At 43.2% G+C, this 13,633-nt stretch overlaps 1 protein-coding gene across 2 annotated transcripts in view; it reads right to left on the minus strand.

Moving 5' to 3' along the window:
• Positions 1–13,600, minus strand: part of ATP7B (ATPase copper transporting beta) — a 72,405-nt gene extending 58,805 nt beyond the window's left edge. Inside the window, exons 1-2 of one of the 2 annotated variants that reach the window (XM_035003466.1) lie at positions 13,405–13,600; positions 12,979–13,083 (exon numbers count right to left, since the gene is read on the minus strand). The gene's annotated coding sequence lies outside the window, so the exon portion shown is untranslated. Of the gene's footprint in view, positions 1–9,726; positions 9,921–12,978; positions 13,084–13,404 lie in introns of those variants that run through there. The other variant, XM_035003465.1, reaches the window with a different exon arrangement.
• Positions 13,601–13,633: the final 33 nt, after the last annotated feature.

Genomic DNA, 13,633 nt, shown 5'->3' on the forward strand with positions numbered 1-13,633 from the left:
TTGATCCTGTGGTTTTCTTTTTAACATGCTCCACCTAAATAAGGCAGTTACTCTTGGGCTCCAGAGTTTCCAAGACAAGGTAAGTAGCTGGAGTTTTACACAACAAAATCTTCTAATTTAAAAATGCTGAAAACAGACACAAAGTTCTGGCCAAGGAAATATAAGGAAAAGCTGTTTGTCAGGGCTCCTGAGAAGGCTCCCTAAAAGAGCAAGTTGGTCCTTACTCCTTCCTCATTTATGCTGTGTGTAACATGGATTAGAGGGCTGGAGTCTTGGCAGCCATCTTAAAGCCATGAGGTATCAGGAAGATGGGAGCTGCATCCTAGCTTTCTAGAGCAGAGAGAAAAGAAGTCTGCATCCCTCATGACCTTGGAGATGCCACACCAACCCGGGACGCATGCCTCTAGACTTCACTAACAGCCATATTGCTTTGGATTTTCTGTTATCCATAGCCAAACATAACATAATTCTAATACAAGTGTCAAATGCAGTAGAAGGGTAGGGACTTCTGGCATGGCGGTATAAGCTGTGCAGATGAGCTCCCCAGTGAAACTGGTGAAAATTATTTTAAAGAAACCAAACAAACAAACATGGAAAGGCTCGGGAAATGATCCTAAAGACGTATAGCAAATGAAGAAACATTTATTCAAGAACACCTCCTAAAATTTGGTAAGAACAGTAAGAGTCTATGCTGTTTGAATCAAGACCACACTCCCTCCCCTCTCTGAACTCAGCAAGGTGGAAAGTCCACTTGACTGGTGCAGCCAAGAACACAGGGATCCCTCTCCACCCAGCTACCAGTCAGTGGGCTTTCTTCCCAGGAGAGGCAGGGCATCAGCACCTCTCACCCTCTCCATCTCATCCTGATGTGGAGGCTAAGTTGTAGGCTAATGCAGCCAAGAGGTAGAGGTGCCCTTCTCCCATCTAGTCCCCACTGGTGTACGATGGCTCTACCTTGAGCATGGTGCACCCAGAATATGGGGCCCCAACGGCCCTTGCCCAGACTCATAACGTGGTAGTTCCAAACCAAGAGAGGAAAACTGAGCAGAACTGAGGGTACTGCCTGCCCCTTGGCCCCGCGAATTCCCTTCCCCAAGCACTCAGCTCCTGAAGAGGGAGAATCACTCAGAGAGAAGTGTGACATTGTCCCCATTTCCAGCTCAAGCCTTGGCTCAGAAATTCTGCCTGGGTGAAAGGCAACTGGGAGGAGATTGGTAGATCAATTGGACCAATGGGCTAAATAAACTATAGGCTGGCCAGTTTGCTGGAGTAGCAGGGGTGGTGAGGGGGAGAGAGCCATGGAGAGAAGGCCTGGGATCAGAACAAATCTCAAAACACTGAGCTCGAGAACATCCCATTAAAAGGCGGTGGTGGTGAGGAAGCAGCAGTACCCAGAATTGTCTAAAATGTCCAGTTTCTACCAAAAAATTCTGAAACATTCAGAGAAAGAGAAAAGTATGATCCATACACCAGGGAGAAACAAAGCAGCCAACAAAAACTGCCTGCGATTGCAACTGGATGTAGAATTTAATATACAAAGACAGAAACCATTAAAACCATTTTAAATAAAGAAAGGGATGATGACAATGTTGCATTAAATAGAGAATATCAATAAGGAAATAGGAAGTATAAAAAAGAACCAAATGGAAATTCTGGAGTTGAAAAGTATAGTAATTGAAATGAAAATTCACTAGTTGGGTCCAACAGTAGATGAGAACTGAAAGAATTAGCCAGCAAGAAGAGATCAAAAAGATAATGCAATCTAACAACAGAGAGGAAAAAGGAATGAAGAAAACTGAATAAAACCTCATGAAACAGGGGTGCCTGGGTGGCTCAGTCAGTTAAGCATCTGCCTTGGACTCGGGTCATGATCCCAGGGTCCTGGGATCTAGCCATGCATTGGGCTCCCTGCTCAGGGGGGAGCCTGGTCTCCCTCTCCAGCTCCCCCTGCTTGTGCTCTCTCTCTCTCTGACAAATAAATAAATAAAATCATAAAAAAAAAACCCAAAAATCAAGAAACTGAGCCCCACAGGGTTAATGAGGTTGCAACTAGCAGAAAGCTTAAAGCTTGTTTCTCAGAGAACTGTTTCCCCCTAATCAGCTATTGTGTCTTTTCAGACCCCACTATCAAATCCACTTGTGGTCTCCACAGAAGCCTGGACTCAAGGTCAACTGATGTGGTTCCAGCCTAGCAACAAGCAAGGCCCTGCCTTCTTTACCCAAGATAAGGAGCCCAAGACCCCCTCCAGTTTATACCAGCCCTTGGAGCATGCCCACACCCCTTCTCCCTGTCCTAAGATAACGTCCTGACATCAGGGGCTGAATTTTGTCTCATTCTGGCATTGTCTACCCCTAAAGTGAACATGGGACATATGTTACATACATGTTTGCTCAGTGCACACACTGCATCATTCCTCATGAGTAGTCAGAAGTTTCCCAGCCCTTTTCATCAATATGTATATAATCTCAACCCCTAAAGGTTATAAAAAACTTGTTCTGTCCCCCTTCAGGGAAGTGGGTTTGAGGCTTGCCCTCCCATCTCATTTGTCTGCCTCTCAAATAAACCCTTTCCTTGCTGCAAACCTGTCTTGGTGATTGGCTTTGCTGCGCATCAGGCAGCCGGGCTTGGGTTCGTTTACACTCATAGAAATTTGAGACACCATTGCCCACACCAACATATGTGTAATGAGAGACCAAGAGAAAGGAACAGGAAAAATACTTGAAGAAATAGTGAATGAAAACTTCCCAAATTTAATGGGAAAAAAAAAATAGCCTACACATCCAGAAAGTTTGATAAACTTTAGATTCAAAGACACAAGTGGACTAAAAATAAAAGAATGGAAAAAGATGTATCATGCAAACAGTAACCGTAAGAAAGCTGATGTGGCTATGCTGATAAACAAAACAGACTTTAAAACAATGTTACCAGAAACAAAAAGGTACATTTTATAATGATAAAAGTTGCCACAGGAAGATATAAAAATTACAAACATATACATCTAATAATAGCACATAAAATACATGACAAAAATAACTGACAGAAATGAAAAGAAAAAAGACAATTTCCCAGTGACAGTTGAAGACTTCAACACCTACTTTCAATAATGAACAAAACTGTGCAGAGTGTCAACAAGGAAACAGGTGATATTGTGATTTATAAGAAATACATATTTGGGGGGTGCATGGGTGGTTCAGTTGGTTAAGCTCTGCATTCGGCTCAGGTCATGATCCCAGGGTCCTGGGATCAAGTCCCACATCGGGCTCCCTGCTCAGTGGGAGCCTGCTTCTCCCTCTCCCTGCCACTCCCCCTTCTTGTGCTCTCTCTCTCTCTGTCAAATAAATAAATAAAATCTTAAAAAAAAAAGAAAAAGAAAAAGAAATATATATTTGGTCTCCTAAAGCCCTTGGAATTTTCTAAGTGATGTGAGATTAAAGTTCTCTCTCAGACCTTGCCCACTATAGCACTTCCATCTGGCTTCCCTGAGTTCTGTGAGTCACTCTAGCAAATTAATTAAAGGAGAGGCTTGTTGGAACCTCCATCCTATAGCTGGTCAGTCAGATGCACAGGTGACAACGTGGACTTACAAATGGTGTCTGAAGTGGCAGGTAGGAGGGTAGTCTTGTAGGACTGAGCCCTGAACCTGTGGGATCTGATGCAATCTCCAAGTAGATAACTTAAGGATTAAGTTAAATTGTAGGACACCCAGCTGGCCCAAGAATTGCTTGGTGTGCAGACAAAAAACCCCCACACTGGAACTGGTATCAGAATTGCAAAATAGAAGACAGGAACAACACTATAAACCAACCAGACCTCACCGATATGTACAGAACCCTCTACCTGGGAACAGCGTAACAGAACCATTTTCAAGTGCACATGGAACATTCTCCAGGATATACCATATGCTAGGCCATTAAATAAATCTCAATAAACTTAAAACAGTGGAAGTAATGCAAAGTCTGGTCTTCAACCACAGTGGAATCAGAAATCAGTACCAGAAAGAACTCTGGGAAAACTCACAAATATGTGGAAATTAAACAGGACACTCCTAAATAACCAGTGGGTCAAAGAAGAAATCGAAAGGAAGATCAGGAAATACTTTTGAGACAAATGAAATGAAGACATAACATACCAAAATTTATGGGATGCACCTAAAGCAGTGCTTAAAGGGAAACTGATAGTTGTCAATGCCTGTATTAAGAAAGAAGAAGGATCTCAAATCAATAACCCAACCTTCTGCCTAAGACACTGGAAAAAGATGACTAAACTAAACCTAAGGAAGCAGAAGGAAATTATATTAATGTTCTAGTACTGCTGTAACAAAATACTGCAAATTGAGTATTAGAAATGTATTTTCCCATAGTTCTGGTGGCTAGAAGTCAAAATTTTCCTTTTTGGAGCTCTGAAGAAGAATCTGCCCCATGACACTCTCCCACCTCCTGGTGGTTGCTGGCAATCCTTAGCATTTCTTGTTTAATAGAAGCATCACTCCAATCTGTTTCTATAATCATATGGTTTTCTCTTCTCTACGTCTTCAACGACATTCTTATAAGAAGAGCAGAAATCGGATTTAAGGTCCACCAGAATCCTGTATGTCTTCGTCTTAATGTAACTAATTACACCTGCAAAGACCCTACTTCCATGTAAGATGACATTCACAGGTACGAGGGCTTGGGACTTTAACCTATCTTTTAGGGGACACAGTTCAACCCATGACACAAGAGAATAAGAAATTAGAGTAGAAATTAATTAAATAGAGAATAGAAAAATACAGAAAATTGTTGAAGCCAAAAGCTGATTCTTTGAAAAGAGCAACAAAATTGATAAAACCTTTAGCAAGAATGACCAAGAAAACAAGGAGAAAAGACTCAAAGTAAGAGAATCAGAAATGAAAGAGGGGTTTATTATCACTGACCTTAAAGAAGGATTATAATGGAATACTAGAAACAATCGTATGCCAATAAATTAGATATCTTGGATGCAATAGGCCAATTCTAGAAAGAAAAACTACCAAAACTGACTTAAGAAGAAATAGACCATTTGAATCAACCTTCAACAAGATCTTGAATTAGTAACTGGAAAGCTTCCCAAGAAGAAAAGCCCAAGTTCAAACAGCTTCAACACTGAATGCCATCAAAGATTGAGGAAAATACAAAATTTTAATAAAGTCTTCCCCCAAAAAACAAACAAAAATAAAAGACAAAGGAACGCTTCTCAACTCATTCTATGCATGAAGCCAGCATTACCCTGATACTAAAACCAGTCAAAGACATCACAAGAAAACTGCAAACCATTATCTCATGTGAATATGGACATGAAAATTCCTCAACAATATTATAGGAAACCCAATCCAGCAACATATACAAAGATTACATGCTGCGACCAAGTGGGATTTGTCCCAAGAATGAAAGTCTGGCTTAACATCCAAAACCAGTTAATGGAATGCACCACATGGATAGAATAAAAATCAAAAGATGGTCATTCCAATAGACACAGAGAAAGCATTTGACAAAATCCAAAATCCTTTCATGATAAAAACACTCAAGAAACTAGGAACTGGGAGGGAACTTCTGCAACATGATAAAGGCTATCTATGAAAAACCCACAGCCAACATCATACTTAACGGTTAAAGACTGGAAGCTTTTCCCTAAGATCAGGAACAAGACAAAGATTCCGTTTATATGAAATCTTCACAACAGGCAAATCTAAAGAGCTAGAAAGTAGACTAGTAGTTGCTTAGGCATGGGGATCATGGGGAGGCAGCTTCAGTGATAGCTGAAGGTGTAGGGTTTCTTTCTGAGGTAATGAAAATATTCTAAAGTTGACTGTTGTTGATAATTGCATGTATCTGTGAATTATATCTCAATAAAGCTTTTTAAAAAAAAATGTAGTAGAGAGACTATTAAAAGAAGAATCAGGGAGGATATGCCTTTGGCATTCATGGAAACCTAAACAAAAGAGGTTCCAGACAAGTGGTGAAACACTTGAACAGAAGTGGATAGAGTGGACAGAGTGCCAGTCTACACCAGGAGATGGCTCGTAACTACAAAAGCCCACAAACCACCCAATATCCTTCAAGGATAAAGGATAAATGATGCTATATTCCCACAATGGCATAATGCACAGCAACGAATCTTAGAAACGCCACGTCTAGTGAATTAAACTACTGGAACTACACCAAAATAAAAAGCTTCTGCACAGCAAAAGAAACCATCAAAAGAACAAAAAAGCAACCTACCATACTGAATGGGAGAAGATATTTGCAAATGACGTAACTGCTAAAGGGCTCATACCCAAAACATATAAAGAAGTTACACAACTCAATACCAAGAAAACAAATAATCCAATTAAAAATGGGCAGAGAACTTGAGGATTTTTTCAAAGACATACAGGTGGCCAAAAGACCCATGAAGAGATGCTCAACAATACTAATCTTCAGGGAAATGCAAATCAAAACCACAATAAGATTATCACCTCACACCTGTCAGAATGGCTAAAATCAAATACACAAGAAACAACAAGTGTAGGTGAGGATGTGGAGAAAGGGGAACCCACGTGCATTGTTGACGGGAATGCAAACTGGTGCAACCACTGTGGAGAATAGTATGGAGGTTCTTCAAAAAAATTAAAAATAGAACTATCATATGATCCAGTAATTCCAGTACTGGATATTTACCTTTAGAAAACTAAAACACTAATTCAAAAACAGATATGCACCCCTATGTTTACTGTAGCATCATTTACAAGAGTCAAGATATGGAAGCAAACCAAGGGTCCATCCATACATGAATGGATTAAAGATGTGGTGTGTATTTGTGTATATATAAAAAATGGAATATTAGCCATAAAAAAGATGAAATCTTGCCATTTGCAACAATACGGATAGATCTAGAAGGTATATTGCTAAGTGAAATAAGACAGAGAAAGACAAATGATTTCACTCATATGTGGAATTTAAAAAATAAAACAAAGAAAAAAGAGAGACAAACAAAAAAACAGACTCTTAAATATAGAGAACAAATTAATGGTTGCCACAGGGGAGTTGGGTGGGGGATGGGTGAAATAGGTGAAGGGGGTTAAGAGTACACTCATCACGGTGAGCACTGAGGAATGTAGAGAATTGTGGAATCACTATATTGTACACCAGAAACTAACATAACACTGTATGTTAATTATACTGGAATTAAAAATGAAACATCTTTATTTAAATTACACAAATAGATAACTTCCCTAATGTAATGTCTAATGAGAGAAGCTCATCCCAGAAGACTAAACACATTATGATAGAATTTTTATAAAGCTCAGAAACAAGCAAAAGTCAATAATGTATTGTTCAGGCATTCATATATATGTGATAAAACTTTACAAAAACAAAAACAAAAGCCGGGTTACAATAAACAAAAAACTGAGGAGGGTGGTTACGTCTGAGTGACGGGCGACACAAGAGAAGGAACAGGTAGATGGGTAGATGGCCATGGCACTGATAATATTCTCGTTCTTGGTCAGGTGGTAGGTTCATAAGCATTCTCTATTTTATTATGCTTTATAACTACATATATGGCTGCATACATTTCTTTTATGTTCAATAAACAGATAGGATAATAAAAGAAAAACCTTAAAGCTAATGGGAGAGTAAAAAACATGCAAATGAAGACGATTCTTTCAGAAGAAAGGGAAGGGAGAAATAGTACAAGAGCTAATAATGGGAGACACAAAGTAATGGGAGAGATTTTAAAATGAAGGCAAATGGCATGAATTTATAAACCAAAAGGGAGAAGCCTGCAGAGAGGAAAAGACTGGAGGCGAGAAAAGAGATGACCAGTATGGGCTCCAGAATAGGTAGAGAAGAAGGGGCAGAGGTCAAGGGTACTCATAGAGAAGATGACCTTGAAAAGAAAGCAAGCCCGTCCTGAAACTAGATGAGGAAGTGAAAATAGACTGTAGATCTATATAAAATTTTGGAAGAAGGTGCATCGAGGTGGGCAGAAAGTGGAAGAAAACCAGACACAATGGTGTCAGTTCTCTCGAAGTAAGAACAGAGGTCATTTGTTGAGAATAAGGAAGGCAGAGATGGAGCACAAAGCTCACGGAGTCGCAAGAGGTTGACAGATAACAAGTGAAAAGCATTTGCAGGCACAGTTGAGATTAGAAACAAGAAACAGCCAGCAGCATCAACTGCGGGGCTGCCGGAACGTGCTAGCAGTCCTGTCCCTCCGCTGCAGAAGCTGAGAAAGCAGGCTGGGTGCAGCACTGTCCTGGGGCAGCAGAGGGAGAGGACCCGGGGCTGGGATGGGGGGGGGGACGGAGATGCCTCTGACTAAACCAGTCAATCTGCCAGGATAGCAAGACGCCACAGATTTACTGATAATAACGACAGCCTCGCTAATGGGCAGCTTTTAAAGCTGTTAAAACACACACACCATGGAGTTTAGAAAAAGAAAAAAAAAACACAGAAAAGACGGACTGGACCGCAATATGCCAAAGATGTTAATACCGGTGCTCTGTCAGTTGTAAGAATAGATTTTTTAATTTCTAAAAATTAATAACCTGATGCAGCAAAAGCAAATAATGAAGGAAGTTTATAAATAAGCTAACAGTCATCCTAAGAGTGATAAGAGTACAAGTCAATTTTCCCCTTTTGGGCTTTATTTTCCAAATCTCGCTTATACAGTTAAATTATGTTTATAACAGTAACTTTTTAAGAATTCTAAGTGTTTCTAACGCCCTATGCTGAGTACTTCTGAGTTTCTGTAGGGACTGAGGCTTCAACACAAGTGCCGCATTCCAAATCCACAGATTTCACAATTACTGGTGTTTTTAAATCTTATTTACCATGTTGGTAACATCACAATAACAAGTCACTCTGCTTTGCCCTCTACTTTATCTCATCGACCTTTGATCTGCTCAGATTTTTCTCCTTTAACTTAGTTTTTGTTTTTTTTTTAAAAGTCACACATTTGAGAATTTCACTTGGTAATGATTCTAATCCTAGAGATAAAAATAACATTGCACACCCTGGAACATGAACAGTCATCTTGGCCCTGGGCCATCTTCATTCTTGCCATGAAGATAAATGTCAGATAAAGAAGCACTTAACATCCAGCTCTCTTGCCCCCCTAGCTTTTTACCCAGTTCCTTGCCCCGCCCCCACCCCACCCCCAGCTTATCCCCAGTTACCTGTGTATCAACTACACTCTGTGTTGTTGCTAGTAGGACTACCATTGCCTCTGACACTCTGGACACCGAGGAGTCTAAAAAAAACCTCCTTTCTCCCTGACACAACAACTCCACAGGGAATGGGACTCCCAGTTCTTCTGTAGGGTCTCAGCCACCTTGCGCCTGGGGGGGCTGACCACTGGCAAAGGCCTCTAAGCAAGTCTCCAGCAGCTCGCTTCCCCATTCACCCTTTTCTTTGGAGGAGCACCTCACACTGTTTTCCCAGGTTCCACAAACTCCCCAGTCTGTGGAATAAAGTCCAAAGGCCTGAACAACAGGGCCTCCCACCATCACTTTTCCAGCCCTGTCCAGCCACTCAGGGCAAATCCATCTTTCCAGTCCTATCCTCTGGACCTTTGCACATGCTGGTCCCTACCTGGGACATCCCCTCCTTCACTCTTCTGCGTGCCCGGCTGACACACAGTGTTTCTCCCTCAAGACCTCACTCACAACACCTCTTCTTAAAGTTCTTTTTGTAGCCTTCCTCCCAGGAAGGGCTGACCATTCTCACCTGTTGAGTGCTGGGCTGTGCAGCCACCTGGGGCTGTCAGCTCCAAAAGCACGGAGGCTGACCTCTATTCATCTTTGTGCCCCTCCTGCACATCTGTTCTGCTTTGGCCCAGCACCAGAGAAAGAGAAGCTGCTCCATGTTGGCAGAGTGAAGGCTGAATGACCCAGTCATGAACCACCACCTCCTTTCCAAGGTCACTGCTGCCCCGGACAGGCCTCTGAAGAGAAAAGAATGGGGGAGGGGTGGCAAGAGAGGGGAGGGAAGCATCTTGCTGTAATTCATTCATTCAAGAATGACTGTGGTACACCTCTTATTATGGGCTATGGGGAATATTTTTTTTAAAGATTTTATTTATTTATTTGACAGAGAGAGAGAGAGACAGCTAGAGAGGGAACACAAGCAGAGGGAGTGGGAGAGGGAGAAGCAGGCTCCCCACTGAGCAGGGAGCCGGACGTGGGACTCGATCCCAGGACCCTGGGATCATGACCTGAGCCAAAGGCAGACACTTAATGACTGAGCCACCCAGGCACCCCTGGGGAATATTTTTTAAGAGATAAAAACCTGGGGGCTCCTAAGTGCCTCAGTCAGTTAAGTGTCCGGCTCTCGGTTACGGCTCAGGTCATGATTTCAGGGTTATGAGATCGAGCCCCAGGTTGGGCTCCTTGCTCAGTATGGAGTCTGCTTTAGATCCTCTCTCCCTCTCCTCCCTGCCCCTCCCCCTGCCGTGCAAGCACTCTCTCTCTCAAAATAAATAAATAAAATTAAAAAAAAAAAAAAAGATACAAACCTGGTCCCTAGTTTCAAGAAGCAGAGTCGCAAAAAAAGTAGCTACATTCAGATAAGTTTAAATAATTATATCAGACGGTATGACCAGGTGTCAAAGAAGTATGAAAGAAAATACTAACCTGAGAAAGTCAAAAAGACCTGGCTAGGACTCAATCCCAGATCTGCCTCTTACTACCCGTAGGACCTTGGGCAACTTTCTTCTCTCTGCCTGTTTCTGTAAAGATGAACCCTGACCCTTGTATTGTACGCATCCTCTCCTCTCTGCTCCAGCCACTCTGGCTTTCTCTTACGGATCCTCCAACATTTAGGTCACTCCTGACTAAGGACCTTGACACCTTCTAGTTCCTCAACCTAGAACACTTCCCCCAAATCTGAACCATTCAGGTCTCTATTCATACAACCACCTCAGAGAATTCCCTGACCACCGGGCTACGAGCATCTCCCCTCCCATGTCATTCCTAATTTCCATACCCTGATTTATTCACAATGTTTATTAGTACCAAAAATTACACTATTTGTTTACCACTTTTTTAAAAAATATTTATTTATTTATTTTAGGGAGAGAGAGAGCAGGAGCAGAAGGGGCGGAGGGAGTGAAGAGAATCTCAAGTCAACGCTGCGCTGAGCACAGAACCGACATGGGGCCAGATCTCATGACCCTGAGATCACGACCTGAGCTGAAACCAGGAGTTGAATGCTTAACCGACTGCGCCACCAACTGCACCACAGAGGTGCCCCTTCGTTTACCCTTTTAAATTTCTGCATCTCCCTCTGGGGCATAAATTCCTTGAGGGCAGGGTGTTAGTCTTAGCTGGATCCCCAGTGCCTAAAATGTCTGGCACACAATAAAATACTAAAAAAATTTGTTAAATAAATGGTGATAAGAGGAAAATAAGACCTATATCAAAGGGTTTTGTGCACATAGGGGGGTATAAAGTACTTAATAGAGTGCCTAGTAGTGGTAAGCTCAATAATGCTGGCTAATACTATTATCTAAGGAATCCAGAAGAGGGTGAGGTCAACATTGGGAGAAACAGTTACCAAAGTTTCAAGGAGAAAGCATCTTGAGCTTGATCTGGAAGGATAAGGATTTTTCTGATGGGCAGAGAGGTGGGGGCACTGCAGGGGTCTGGAAGTGTCTCCCCCTTTCTGAGCCATCCCTCACTCACATGTTCTTCACACCTCCATTAAATGCAGAGTCATCACACTAAGAATCACCGATCAGCCAGACTCTAACAATCCATTAATCCACTTACCTTTCATTGCTATACCACCAGAGCCCAAGACAGATTTCACTACAAAAGGGCACACAATAATGTTAACTTCAGAAATCTGTAGACCAGCAATTCAGCCCTACATGCCTATCCTAAGAAATACTCAAGAGTCAGCATTAGAAATCATGTACAAGGATGTCCACTACAGCAAGACTTGCTGGGGGGGAGGGGGGGTTAGAAGCATCCAGAAGGATCACTCACAGGGAAAAGATGAACATACTATGGTATGCACATAGTATACATCCATATTGTACAGAGGTTAAACTTAAGGCAGATGCTTATGTACTAAACTGAAACAACCTCTAAAACACGGTTCTATTGAAAAGAAAAAAAAAGGTTGGAGAATATACACTATGTGATCTCATTTATGTGAAACAAAACAAAATCTTAAACCCACACACATACAAAATCTAAAGATTTCTCTGGATATATATACACACACACATTTTTTTTTAACCACAGTATTTTCAGCTCTTCAACACTATGCCTGAAACAGTAAGTTTTCAATAAATGTTTGCTGAACAAATGAAGACATATGTAAATCAACAGAAAAGGATTAGAAAGTAGATCTGCTTTTCATGCTCAATAATTCTGTATTGCTTGCATTTTTAAGTCACCGCGTTACTGTGTTACTTGTGTAATTAAAATGAACTCAAAATAGTTCTTTATAAAAAAGAAAAGTTGCAGGGGGCGCCTGGGTGGCTCAGTCAATTAAGCGCCACTCTTGATCTCAGCTCGGGCAGGTCTTGATCTCAGGGTCCTGAGTTCAGTCCTCCTGTTGGGCTCCACAGGGGGTGTGGAGCCTACTTTAAAAAAAAAAAAAAAAAGTTGCAGGACCTGAACACATCATAAAGAGATCCGCGCACTCTGAATAACTTCTCTAGGTAATTAAGTTAATCGTTCTGGGCAATTAAGAGCTCTTATACAGCAACTCGACGCTCACTTTACATCTCCAGCTTCAGATCCCTCAACACAAAGATGAATGGAAAAGTGCTGGGGTTTCAATCGTTCCTGCAAACCCGTTAACGCCATGCCTTTTCTGAGGGTGCTCTTGCTACGATCCCCGATTCCCCTGGGGCTGGGGCTCTGACCGCCCTGCGGCCACGCGGGGCCGCAGAGAAAGGCCGGCAGGTGGGCGTGGAAAGTCCTCCAGGTAGGTGTGAGCACACAGCGCCGGGGGAAGGAAACTTACTTTCCGACTGGCCTCTTCTCTGGCTGTAATCTGTCCTTCCTGTTCAAGCAACCTCCTCCGGAGGAGCCAATTTCTTCTGTGATCGGCCCAGAGCCCACAGGTCACCTGGTTAGTGGAGGAGAAGCGGGGCGTTAAAACCCAGGGAGAAGAGGAGCGGGCGGTGGGTGGCATCTTGCGGCTCGGCTTTCTCACCCGGGGATGGGTCTGGGGACGGGCCCCTGCATTCCAGACCAAGGGGTCAGCAGCCCTCGCCCTACGAACTGGTTCAAAGTTGCGCGCCACGGCGCCCTGGCCCTTGGAGGAGGGGGGGAGGCGCGGGGATGAGCGCCAGAGCGGAGGGTGGGCCTCGGACCCTCACTCACACCCCGAGGCGGCCCTGCCGGTGCCCCAGGCGGGAGCCGGTCCTCCCTCCCAGGTCTCCGCTACCTCGGGCCGGTGCGCTGCGGACTCGGTCTTCGGCCTCCGGCGTGTGCGGAAAAAGACAGGAGGGCGGGAGAGCGGAGCAGAGCCGGACCGGAGATGCAGATCCCAGGGCTCGCCAACCGCCGGCGGGGAAGGTGCGGCGTGGCGGGCGCCGGCTGCGGATCCGCTCCGCACAGCTCCCTCTCCGCTCCGCGCCTGGCTTCAGAGCGCCGCGGATCCCACACGCTGCAGC

Source organism: Mirounga leonina, unplaced genomic scaffold (assembly GCF_011800145.1).
Source record: "Mirounga leonina isolate KUSES-001 unplaced genomic scaffold, KU_Mleo_1.0 Mir_127, whole genome shotgun sequence".
Classification (NCBI taxonomy): Eukaryota; Metazoa; Chordata; class Mammalia; order Carnivora; family Phocidae; genus Mirounga; species Mirounga leonina.